Source organism: Pantherophis guttatus, chromosome 2, assembly GCF_059756535.1.
Source record: "Pantherophis guttatus breed Tessera chromosome 2, ASM5975653v1, whole genome shotgun sequence".
Classification (NCBI taxonomy): domain Eukaryota; kingdom Metazoa; phylum Chordata; class Lepidosauria; order Squamata; family Colubridae; genus Pantherophis; species Pantherophis guttatus.
The window spans coordinates 245,097,497-245,110,963 of NC_142064.1; the positions used below are offsets into that span (position 1 = coordinate 245,097,497).

The following is a 13,467-nucleotide window of genomic DNA, read 5'->3' on the forward strand; positions in this document are numbered from 1 at the left end:
CCTCTGCTAGCAAAAACAGAGCTCAGGGAGGTGGCACACGGCCCATCCAGGCTCCGTTTTCAGCTGTGATGGGCTCCTGCTGCCCTCTGCCAGTGAAAACGGAGCTCTGTTTTCACTGGCAGAGGGCTGCAGGCGGCCATTGTGCCAGAAAACGGAGCCTGGGAGGGCCAGGCGCAGCCCCCCTGAACCCCATTTTTGCTGGCAGGCTGGTCCTTTTCTATTTCCAGTGTGGCCCTGCAGGCCAGATCTAAATACCCTGCAAGCCAGATCCAGCCCTCAGGCCTTGAGTTTGATCCCCCTGCTCTACAGAAAGCTATTCTAAGATTTTGGGTCTTATAAACTAGGAATAAAGGGAACGGCAATTATAGATCTAAATGAAAATGCTTGCATTGGTAGGGTAGAATAGATAAATACAGTATATGCAGGAATATATTTTAGTTTAACTGATTAGATTTATTATGGCTGTTCAGTCTTGAAAACTCTGGGTTGGTTACAAAATCTAAATAACAATAAAAACTTTATTGTCATAAAGTAACATAACAGTCAGTCCAGACTAACAAAACTAGAACAAAAAATATAAATACAACAGCCCCCCACTGCACCCCACCCAATATATAACAAACACATTAAAGTTAAGATCTATCTTTATCAAGAATGGGAGGATGAAATTGTATGTCAGAAAGAATAAGATAGTGTTACTCGGGTTGCTTTACATGTATTTAAAAGAAGGAATCCAATATGTTTACATTATTATGAATTGGAAAATCTCTAATTTGGTACCTTTGGGACTTAGAACATGCACAGACTGAAAGGAATTGGGATTTACAATTTGGACAGATTCTATAAACTAGCTGGGTATATATTTTTTCTCAAAATAATCCTAATACATCAAATATATCTAAATGTACAGCTATAAAAGTGATAGTTGCATCTTATGCTTCAGTGAATGGTGAAAATGGAAAAGCCAGAGTTGAATTTTGAAAAATTGTGCAACTTTTTTAATGAATGTTATCCAGGTGAAAAATTTATTTTGTTAAATCGATGTCTGTAAATAGGATGAGAGAATGAGAAATGGTGATTCAGACACTGGAGAATTGGTGAATGTTTGCTGTATCAGGCCATAGCCCAGGAGTTGGAGACATCCCTGATATGTTAGTTGCCAAAGATTCATAAAAGAAAGAAATGGAAAAGATTAAAACAAGCAAATAAAATGCAATGCAATATCGCAGAATATTTTTTTTGTAAAAAAAAAAATTGAAGACATTAAAGAAAGTCTCAGTAAGAATCCTCTAGCAAAGTGAATTACTGTTAAAAATAGAAATGATCAAATGATTTGGGATGAAACCGAAGTGAGAGAAAACTGAAAGGAGTATTTTAGAGGTTTGTCTGGAATGTTGGTGATATACTGAAGACCAAGAACTGGAGTGCTATAAATAGTGTTGAAGGAAAAAAATACGATGAAAATGCACGTTGTAAGAACCTTGGGAAAAAATGGTAAAGACAGATGGTATAACTAGAAAAATGTTGAAATGTAGACAGAGTTTATTATGAAGTGATCTGCAAATTATTTAAAATGTGCTTAACAATTGGAAAGTTGACATTTTTCTCCTATATAAAGGAAAAAGAAGCAAAAATTAATAGGGATAGTGTGTTCCTGGGAAGATGTAAGAATTGACAGTGAGCAAAATCTAGGAACTGCAGTGAGTCATTATAATGGGTAGGAACGTGCATATTGTATTACTGATCATCAGCAGGTCACTGAGAAATGAATATAAGAAAATTGTTCGTTATATGTTGACTGATTTGAAGAAAGCTGAATTATAAAATGCTTAATGCAAAATCTGAATTGATGGTTGGTTGCTTAAGGCCATAAGAGTGTTATACAGTCTGATGGAATTACAGCATGCATGAGAATAAATGAAATTCTTATTCAATGGTTTAATATTGAGCTGGGAGAAATTCAAGGATATCTGAGGTACCTTTGATTGTTGAATGTATTTATGGATATACACCCAAAGAATGTCCATGGAGATTCTCAGTCACTCAGGTCATGGTTGTCCTAAAGGTGCTTTTTCAAAAGGCAACTGGACTTTCTTCGTTTTTCCTTGAAGACGTTCTGCGTCTCATCCAAGAAGCTACTTTAGTTCTGACTGAATGGTGGAGGATGCAAGCTGCAAGGAATATAAATCCTTCCATCCTCCACCATTCCATCAGAACAGAAGTTTCTTGGATGAGAAGCGAAACGTCTTCAATGAAAAACAAAGACATTCCAGTTGCTTTTAGAAAAAGCCCCTTTGGGACACCCAAAGAATGGTTGTTGTGACATTGGAAGTGCATGGGTTGAAGACATGAATGCACATGAACGTTTGCATGCATGATGCCATATCAAGACCTGAATTATCTGCAGTGTAAGATAGACTGCATGATGCAACATACAATGTGGCACTAGCATTTGGCATGGAAAATAGCAGGAACACTTGAGAGTTATATACATATGGTGAAAAATTAGAGAAAAGAGATGAATTTGTGTCTCTTGGGAAAAAATGTTTGGTAGAGATGGACAAATGGACGGTGAAGTTTTAAAACTTGAAATCCTGGTAGAAAGTTCTATTTCACCAAAAGAATATTTGCTGAAAGAAAAATGGTGTTCCATTTTCCCGAGAATCCCACATGATGTGAGGTACAACAGAAATGCACTCAGAGACAAGCATTTTCTATAGGAGCTTCCATCTTGTGGAAAAACTTCCCACCAGAAATAAGATTGGCACCATTGCTCTAGACCCATGATGGCGAACCTATGGCACGCAGAGCCATGTTGCCTGGCATGAGCGGCGGCGCCTATTCCTCTTCCGGGTTTCTAGCACATATGCAAGCGTGACAATCAGCTGGCCTTTGTGCTTGCATCAGAGCTGGTCTTCAATTTTCCAGCGTCAGCATGTGCGTTGGCCAGCTGATCGGCGCGTGCACACGTGTGGCAGTAACCTGAAAACTTGCCAGCAGTAAAGAAGAAGAAACCGCAGTAAAGAAAAAGAAACCTGAAGAAACCGCAAGTATATTCTCCGATGCGCACACGCCCCTGGGCAACTCCCATTCCTGGTGTCGGCCCAGACGAGTGCTCCAGAGGTGGGTTTCAGCAGGTTCTGACCAGTTCTGGAGAACCTGTAGCAGAAATTTTGAGTAGTTTGGGGAACCGGTAATATAAAAATTCTGACTGGCTCTGCCCCCATCTATTCTCTGCTTCCCAAGTCCCAGCTGATCGGGAGGAAATGAGGATTTTGCAGTAACCTTCCCCTGGATTGGATTGGGAATGGACATTTTACAGTATCCTTCCCCTGGAGTGGAGTGGTAATGGAGATTTTACAGTATCCCTTCCCTGCCACGCCCACCAAGCCATGCCCACCAAGCTATGCCACGCCCACCAAGTCACACCCACAGAACCGGTAGTAAAAAATTTTGAAACCCACCACTGGAGAGCATGTGCGTGTGCTTTGTGCTCACACCTGCGCGAAGTGCTCCCTTTTTGGTACTTGATGCTGCACGCGAGCGGTCCCTTTTCAGCACTCGGTGCCAAAAAGGTTCGCCATCACTGATCTAGACCAATATTTCCCAAACTTGACAACTTTAAAATGTATGGACCTCAATTCTGAGACTTCTCCAGCCAGCACATTGAAGCCCACACATCTTAAAGTTGTCAAAGTTGAAAACACTGCTCTAAATGTTTAAGAAGCTGGTTGAAATCCTGGTTGTTTCAGACAGCTTTGAAGATGCTTGAACGAATAGTCACACTGTTATCATATTGACCAGCTGGCACAAAGAGGAGAGGGTCAACCTGTTCTCCAAAGTACCAGAGGACAGGACAAGAACAATTGATGGAAACTAATCAAATCAAAGAGAGAAGAAAGCTGGCACGAAGAAGAAACTTGCTAACAGTCAGGACAATTAACCAATGGAACAACTTGCCTTCAGAAGTTGTAGGTGCTTCATCATGGGAGGTTTTTAAGAAGAGACTGGACAGCCACTTGTCTGAAATAGTATTGGGTTTCCTGCTTGAACAGGGGGCTGGACTAGAAGACCTCCAAGGTCCCTTCCAGCTCTATTCTGATTCTGATTCAGCGCAGGTGATCCTCAACTTACAACAGTTCATTTAGTGATCATTCAAAGTTACAATGGGACTGAAATAAGCGGCATACAATTTTTTTCACACTTACAACTGTTGCAGCATCCTCGTGGTCAAAATTTCAGACACTTGACAATTGACTCATCTTTATAATAGTTGCAATGTCCCGGGATCACGTGATCATCTTTTGTGACCCGCTGACAAGCAAAATTAATGGGGAAACCACATTCACTTAACAACCGTATTACTAAGTTAAGAACTACAGTGATTCACCATGGTAAGTAAAGTCGTAACATAGGAGAAAACTCACTTAACAAATGCCTCACTTAGCAACAGAAATCTTGGGCTTGATTTGTGGTCATAAGTCAAGGACTACCACTAGGATGTTCGATAAGATATTAAACTGTTGTTATGATGCTGCTTTAAGCAGTTTGTTTTAAATGAGCAATTCTGTTGAAGATATTGTGGTTCTACTCATTTTCTTCAAGTACATGCATTGTTCAAAGATTATGTGGTATGCTGCTTGATAATAGCACTAACACTTAGGCTTATATACCTCTTCACAGTGCTTTTACAGGCCTCTCTAAACAGTTTACAGAATCAGCCTATTTGCCCCCAACAATCTGGGTTCTCATTTTACCCACCTCGGAAGGATGGAAGGCTGAGTCAACCTTGAGCTGGTGAGATTCGAACTGCCAAATTGCAGGCAGCCAGCAGTCAGCAGAAGTAGCCTGCAGTACTGCATTCTAATCACTGCGCCACCGCGGCTCATAATGCCAACCATTCAATCGTGTCCAATTATCAGCAACTCTATGGACCAGCTCACTCCACGTTTTCCAATCTCATACAGCTTCTTTCAGTTGTTTTATGCTCTGGCTTTGACGGTGTCTAGCCACCATGTTTTTTGGTGACCTTGTATCCTTTTAACACTGACTAATCTGAGCTTAATTGCCTTCTCCAGTGAGTTTGATCACATGCCATGGCCAAAAATAAAGTAAAGCAAAATTTAGTAATTTTCGCCTTCCAGCAAGATGTCTGGTTTCAAATGCTCCGGTACTTGCTTGTTTGTCATATTTGCTGTCAAAGAATGGCAGGAGCCTTCTCCAACACCATGACTTGAATGATTCAATTTTCCTCCTGTCTAATTCTTTCATTGCCCAGATAGCTATGGGAAACACAACAGCATAGACTAATCTGCATTTATTTCCCAGGCTAATGTCCTTGGCTTTTCCCTACTCGTTTGATGTTCATCATTGCTGTACGATCCAGTATAATTCAACACTTTATTTCTGGACTGCATTCGTTGCTTTGATCCAGCTGTGATCCTAGAATCAATAGAATCCTAGTGATTCTAGAATCAATAGAAACTTATCCTAGGATTCTATTGATTATGCCACTCAGTGTACTACAATTCAAAATGCTTTAAAAACACTCCTAATTAAGATTTCCACTTTCTCCACATTCCCCAAGAATCCACCAGCTTCATAATAGAGATATTACTGGACGCCAATCTTCTGGTGTACAACAGGCCATAGGTAAGTGGAATCCCTTCACTTATTTTATTCACTTATTTTAATATTTGCCAGAATTAGAACTAGAGAATGCAGTGATGAAACTAAGGAGAACATACATAGAAAGACTTAGACCAGTCATGGCGAACCTATGGCATGTGTGCCACAAGTGGCACACAGTATCCTCTTTGTGGGCACGTGAGCCATCGCCCCAGTTCAGCTCCGCCAGGCATGCGCCTCCCACCAGCCAGATGGTTGTCGGGTCTCTGCCACGCATGCGCGGGGCAGGGCGCGTGCAGGGGGCACGTGCACATGTGCGGGGGCCAGGGTGCATGCAGGGGAGCATGTCCATGTGTGGGGGCACAGCACATGCACCCCCATTGCATTTTGGGGGTTCGGGCGTGCATGCTTTGGGCACTCGGTCCAGAAAAAGTTAGCCATCACATAGGGCAGTGTTTCTCAACCTTGGAAGCTTGAAGATGGGTGGACTTCAACTCCCAGAATCCCCCAGCCAGCAGTGCTGACTGGGGGATTCTGGGAGTTGAAGTCCACCCATCTTCAAGCTACCAAGGTTGAGAAACACTGACATAGGCCTTTATGATACAAAGCCTGACATTTCTGCTGCAGTCCTGCATATAGTTCATTAAGACTAAGGATTGTGGGACTCAAAGGGCCTTACTTGGGAGAATAATTTTTAGGGTTTTGCATTCAATATTTAATCTACTTCAACATTAATGGATTGCTTTTCCCCACAAATGCAACATCCCTAGTATTAAACTGCAGAATTATCTGGAACAAAAACACCCATCTGGCTTTTCATTAGGAGAGCCCAGCTCCCTTTATTTAGTCATAAAGAAGAACTTGATTTATGTTAACAAAAATAGAAGGCAGTGCTGAATTGCATTACCAGTCAGAAAATGAGACAATCGTGATGGGTTTTGCATTCCTTCCCCTCTGCACGTCCCCAATTGCCCTGGAGGGTTGAGAGACTATTCGGAATAGATTTGAGAAATAAGCAAGGATGATGCATGGTAGAAGAGAGCAAACGGGGAGGGGGGGAATCCTAAACTGAACAGAAATTCCCACAAAACGACCAATGGTTAGATGGCATTTTCTTTCCCATTTATTCTACAGAAAACATTCTGTAGAGAGAGAATATGCAATACGATCCTCCCATCAGAGTACCTGCTGGGTTCCAGTTGTTTTTGCACTGCTTAAAACCTGAACATTTACAGAAGAAAAAAAAATAAATTAGCGAAAATAATTTTTTGCAAAAGATTCTGCCTGAAGAGTAGTACCAAAAGACATTAACGTAAAGCAGATGGTCAAAATTATTTTCCATAAGGGTCGACAGAAATCTCTTAAGAGCATCACGTTATACTATTTCTGCTGGTTGCACATTCATATTTCCAAGGTTTTCAAGGTGAAAATAGATAAAGGTAAAGGTTTCCCTTGCACATATGTGCTAGTCATTCCCGACTCTAAGGGGTGGTGCTCATCTCCGTTTCAAAGCCGAAGAGCCAGCGCTGTCCAAAGACGTCTCCGTGGTCATGTGGACACCACGGAACACTGTTACCTTCCCACCAAAGGTGGTCCCTATTTTTTCTACTTGCATTTTTATGTGCTTTCGAACTGCTAGGTTGGCAGAAGCTGGGACAAGTAACGGGAGCTCACCCTGTTATGCGGCACTAGGGATTCGAACCACTGAACTACCACCTTTCGATCGACAAGTTCAGCATCTTAGCCACTGAGCCACCGCATCCCTTCTAAGATGAAAATACTAGTCTGCTAATTCTACATAGAGTTCCTCTTGTAATTCAGAATTGGGAAATACATCCAAAGATATAATTATATGTCTGCGTTTTTAATATGTATGTGGCTTTAAGATGTTTAATGTTATATTTTTATTCTGTTTTTAAATAACCTCCCCCTGGTTTAGCATATATTTTTATTACTGTTATTAACAGCTTTGAGATGTTTAAAATAAGAAAACATATCCACCAGACCGGTGTGTATATGTGTGTGTGTGTGAGATACATACACACACACTTTGGAAAATAAATAAGCAGCTTTATATACTCATATGAGATCAGATGCCTCGGCTATGAATAGATGTTCACGCATGCAGAACTGAAACGTTTTATCAGCATAACAAGAGGCTGTTCTAAGATGCTCAAGTATTATTATACAGGGCAGGCGTGGTCTGCCCATTGTCAGCTAGCATCTCGCTATTCACAGATGGCAGGTGGGGTGAGGTGGGTGGCCCCGAAATCTTAATTCATGATCCAGAAAAACAAAAACATCCTGCTTCTCTTTCCTACTTGAAAGAACTCCAGAAAGATGAGAAGGATTAATGCTTCAAGTGATCTTCCTTACAAACTTTTCTGCCCAACTTCCCCGGAGCAGAACTGAGCAGATCCCTTATAGCTCCTGTCTTGCTAACTTCATCCTCTGGTCTTGATTAGGCAATGATCAGATCCTTCCTTGGAACTCCTTTCCGCACTTTCTCAGCGCCCTCTATGTGTTCTGCCCCAGCTACAGACCCCAGCACACACAAAGTCAGTTCAAACCTTAGTTTACTAAATAAACCAGTCTTTTACAACAACGGCTGTTAATTAATTGCATTAACAGCCGCCAAGAATTCAAAGAATAATAACTGAAAGCTTACTATGTTTGGCAGAATGCCCAAAAGCACTTTGCAGGAAGCTGATAAGATAAGCAAGACAAGACACGAAGGTATGTGAACTAAGTTGTTCCCTGCAAATTGCTTCAGTCGGCGTTCCTCCTTAAATAGGATAAGGGAGTGGCCAATTAGTGTGCTTGCTTCGGCAGCACATATACTAAAATTGGAATGATACAGAGAAGATTAGCATGGCCCTTACGCAAGGATGACACGCAAACTTTAAAAAAAAGGGAGTGGCCAATTAGCCCCAAGCCTTACTCTCAAGGGGACCTCCTCCTGAGGAGTCACTCCTGCCTTTTGGCAGCTCCGCGTGCCTGTGCATCGAGAAGAGGCTCCTCTTCACTTAAGGGAGCTTCTGGAGGTTCTGAAGGCCCTGGCTGAATCCTCGCCTCTGGCACCACATCTTCTCCAGCCTCCTCATTGTCCGACTCAAGTGCCAGCTGCACAGGCTGCTGGCACAACACCACACCAGCCTCCTCGCTGTTTGAATCAGCTACTGGCTGCACAGGCCACGTACGGGCCACAACACTATGGTTGTTACATCGTTGTTGTTTTATACATGATGTTCTCTTAATCCTCACAAATCAAATAGCAAACAACTGCGACTGGGGTGGGCTTCAAAAATTTTAACAAGGGGTTCTCTGCCTGGTTGCTGGGTGGGCATGGCCATGGTGGGCATGGCCTAGTCGGCCTCCTGCACCACGGGGGGGAGGGGGGCATTTTTGCTCTCCCCAGGCTCTGGAGGCTTTCCTCGAGCCTCTGGGAGAGCGAAAATGGCCTCCCCACACTCCGGGCCCATTTCCGGCCTTCCGGTAGGCCCATTTTTTGCCTTCCCCGAGCCTCCATGTGCACCCTGCACTTACCTGCATCCAAAACAGGCCATGTGGGGACTCCTGGGAGGGACGGGGCAGGGAGGGCGGGGCCAACCAGGAGTGGGATTTGAGGGTTCTCTGAACTGCACAGAATCTTAGCTAGAGGTTCTCCTGAACCCCTGCGAACCCCCACCAGCCCACCCCTGACTGTGACTCCACCCAGCAAACCCGTGTGTACGTATGAAATATACTTTATCATATAGTTCCTGAAAAGTACTATTATTAATGCATTTAAGGTAGTTCTGCCATATATGCTTGGCCAAACTGGGAAAATGTATAAAAACTAAACTAAAGAAGTCATGTATTTAAAAAAATAAAATAACCACCAGATCTATAGTTGATGACAATCGATTTAACAAATAAATAAATAATTAATATTTATTAGTTCGATTTAGTTCGATTTATATATGCCGTCCTTCTCCGGAGACTCAGGGCGGCTTACAATGCATTAAGCAATAGGCTTCATACTTTTGTTGCCCACCCACTCCCCGGAGCAGTGTTCTATTTTATACAAAGTCACCTTATTGCCCCCACAAACTGGGTCCTCATTTTACCTACCTCGAAAGGATGGAAGGCTGAGTCAACCTTGAGCCTGGTGAGAATTGAACTCGCAATAATTGCAGGCAGCTGGCAGCTAAGTACTACTTTAACAGCAGTAGTTTAGTCCACTGCGCCACCAAGGCTCTTATATTTATTTATATTCAAATAAATGCTGATAAGAAATAAATCAAATATATCCAAGTAAATTTCTTTTTGAGCAGATTATGAGCAACTCCTGTATTAATTTTGGTGAAATAAATTAAAATGTAGTAAATTGCAAGTAATTAAAATACGACGCAATTTATTGCAAGCCTAATTTAATATTCTTTTTTCTATCATTGCTTATATGTTATTTTCTTTTCCATACATAAATAACAATGGTTCAGTAAACAGTCCTGTTGAGATAGAGAACTATTCTTTTAAAAGAAAACAATCTAAAAGGCAATTTGTTAGGATCAAGATTTCAATTTAATAGGTGAAATAATTTAACATATTTCAAATAAACTAATAAACTTTTCCCTTTGAACCAAATTACTTTTGAAATAAAGTTATTACAAGTGAACCATTAAAAATATCCTAATGTAAAAATGATCAACTTTTCTTCAAACACACAAACACACACACACACACACACACACACACACACGGTGTTTATCTGGTCTATGGTAAACTATTCCATAATGTGCTGAAATGTTTCATGGACATTGATATGAATGAACAACAGCAAGGATCAGACTTGGTGAATAATATGATGTGGAATGATGGATGGGAAGTAGATCTTGTTTTAACTTCTACTTAAAACAAAGGGATTAGATTAGATTAGGACCTGGGTATTTATGAGGCCGCCTTCTGCCACGGATAGCCTCCCACTGGCCAGTACGCTCCCACAGAGAGGGGCTCCTCAGGGTGCCGTCCGTCAAATAGTGTTGGCTGGCGGCCCCCAGGGGGAGAGCCTTCTCTGTAGGGGCACCTGCCCTTTGGAATGAACTCCCTCCGGAGATACGGAGGATTCCGGATGTACGCACTTTCTGCCGCGCCCTCAAGACTTTTTTATTCCAACAAGCTGGGCTGGCCTAACTCTTTTAATTGCTAATTTTAATTCGTTTTTTAAAAAGGGGGTGTTTTAATGCGTAAGGGCCAAATTCATTTAATATGTTTTAAATTGTTTTTTAAATTTTATATATTGTTATGTGTTTTATTTGGCTGTTCACTGCCCTGAGTCCTTCGGGAGAAGGGCGGTATATAAATCTAATAAATAAATAATAATAATAATAATAAAAATATAAGAGCCATGGTGGCGCATAAGAGCCGTGGTGGCGCAGTGGTTAGAATGCAGTACTGCAGGGCTAACTCACTGTTCATTCCAAGAGTTCAAATCTCACCAGGCTCAAGGTTGACTCAGCCATCCATCCTTTCGAGGTCCGTAAAATGAGGACCCAGACTGTTAGGGGAATATGCTGTGTAAACCGCTTAGACAGGACTGGTAAGCACTATGAAGCAGTATATAAATCTAAGTGCTATTGTTATTAGAATAACATCTGTATTAAGTGTGAAACTATAGGTAGTCCTTGCTTAATGACCATTAACATCCTTGCTTGATGAGTATTTAATGACCATTGAATGTTATGTCAGACTCCTCCAAAGCTAATTACAACCCACTTGGAAAATGCTATCCTAGGATCACCATGTGGCCTATCTAGCTGCTTCTTGCCCAGCAATGAATATCCTTGCTTACCTTCACTAATGCTGTTTCTCATTTTTTTTGAGTGGCCGCTTCTGGGATCGAGCAGCATAGCCCAGCGACTCAATCCTAGAATTGGCTGCTCAGAAAATGATAGCTACTTGTGAGATTGCAGCACGATCCCAGCAATAAACCACGTTGGTTTGCGTGACAGGAAAAGCCTATGGTAGTGTTGGTGAACCTATGAAACGTGTGCTGGAAGTGGCACATGAAACCATCCCGCGAGGAATATGTGGCCTCACTGGCTCCTCTTCCATGTTCCTGTGCATACATGCACGCTAGTCAGCTGGTCGTCACACTTGTGGGAGTGGCAAAACTTGGAAGAGTGGTGTTCCGTCACGCATGTGCAGGACGGCACCCGAACTTCCGGGTTTATGTTGCGTGCATGTGTGATGGCCAGCTGTTTGTCGGGTGCGCGTCCATACCAGAAACCAGAAGTTAGGATGCCGGCTCGCGCATGTGCGACTGATTGCTGCTCTTCCGGGTATCGGCACTTCCACACACATGAAGGCCAGCGGGGCCACGCATTCTTCGCAGGATGATTTGGTATGCCATTTCTGCCACGCAGGCCGGCACACAGTGACATAAAAGTTTAGCCATCACTGGCCTATGGGGATCCAGTGGGATGGGAAAACAGGCCCAAGAACTATGGGGACCCAAGCAAGGGGCAGAAAGGAGAACGTTCGGGTGTCTCAGAGGATCTGGGAGGCCTTGGGAGGTCCAGGGCAGGCAGTCCTGCCCCTGTGCTAGGTCTCTCAGGGCCTCCCCCACCCAAGATACCTGTGCTTCATTTAACAACTTCATCAGGAGACAGGGATGGGAGGATCATTAAACAAGTCACTGACTGGCACTGTAATGGTCAAAATTTGGTTAATGACAGGGAAATACTACCAGCAAAGTTTGGTTCCTGTATGTCATTCTTTTTAACCACCTAATGGAGCTGTAACAAATCAGAGCTAACATGTTTATGTCTCCTTTTCTTTGCATTTCGTCTGCTCTCCTGCCACTTTCAAATAAGGGAAGGAGCAGGCAAGAAAATGTCCTAGCTGATAAACGAGACCTTAATACTGGTGAAAATAAGCTTATCTATCCAGACTCAATTTACAGGGCATCAAGAAAAGGTTTATTCCGCTATGTAGTTCAGTAACACTGATGCTGCAATCAATCAGCAAAAATACCAGCGTTTTCAGGAAATATAACCTTTGCAAGAAGCTAAGAAGCTTGGAAGAGGACATAATCAGCAAGACTGGGGTAGAATCAGTTCATTCTCTCCATCTATAGGGCGATACATAAAAAGGTGCATTCGCTAAACTTATCAGATGATTTATGAAATGTGTCAAAAAGAAGAGCAAATTCATTCAGCATCTCTCAGATCCATGCAATCTACTGATCTAATGGCCAAGCATTCAAGGCAAAGAAGAAAAGCAAAAGCGATGTAAACAAGAGAAGTTATAAAGCCACATATTAAAAAGGGCCTTTTCAACACAAAAAGCATCACTTATTTCGAATTGGGCCCACTTTCTATTTTTTGAAACAAGAAGGAAGAGCTCAAAGGCAGGAAATGGGGGAAAGCAAAGAAAAGTTTCTGGAAATGCTTTGGTGAAATTGATATATCTATGGAGCAGTGGTATGTTGCCCCCGGTTCGGACCGGTTCTATAGGACCGGTAGTAAAACCGGCGGAAGGATCCGCCCACTGACCCTGACGTCATCAGAAGTGATCTGCGCATGCGCAGAAGCAAGGTGCGTGTGCAGAAGCAAGGCGCGATCCCATTGCGAACCGGTAGTAAAGGTAAGTAGAACACACCCCTGCTATGGAGTTCTTTTTCATGGAACTGAAACCAACATTAAAGGTTTTATGAAATGGCTGGTTTAAATTTGATCAGTCTAAGGATTCTCCCAGACTTGTGTGCTAGATTGGTAGTCCATGACTTATACAACAATTCATTTAGAGACGGTTTGAAGTTACAAAGGCACTGAAAAAAGTGGCTTGTGATCATTTTTC

The 13,467-nt window shown here is 42.4% G+C and overlaps 1 protein-coding gene and 1 pseudogene across 4 annotated transcripts in view; one reads left to right on the plus strand and one right to left on the minus strand.

Annotated features, from left to right (window-relative positions):
* Window positions 1-13,467, minus strand: part of PTPRG (protein tyrosine phosphatase receptor type G) — a 725,247-nt gene that overhangs the window by 557,851 nt on the left and 153,929 nt on the right. The gene's annotated exons all lie outside the window — the stretch shown is intronic.
* LOC117660678 (U6 spliceosomal RNA) lies at window positions 8,445-8,557 on the plus strand (annotated as a pseudogene).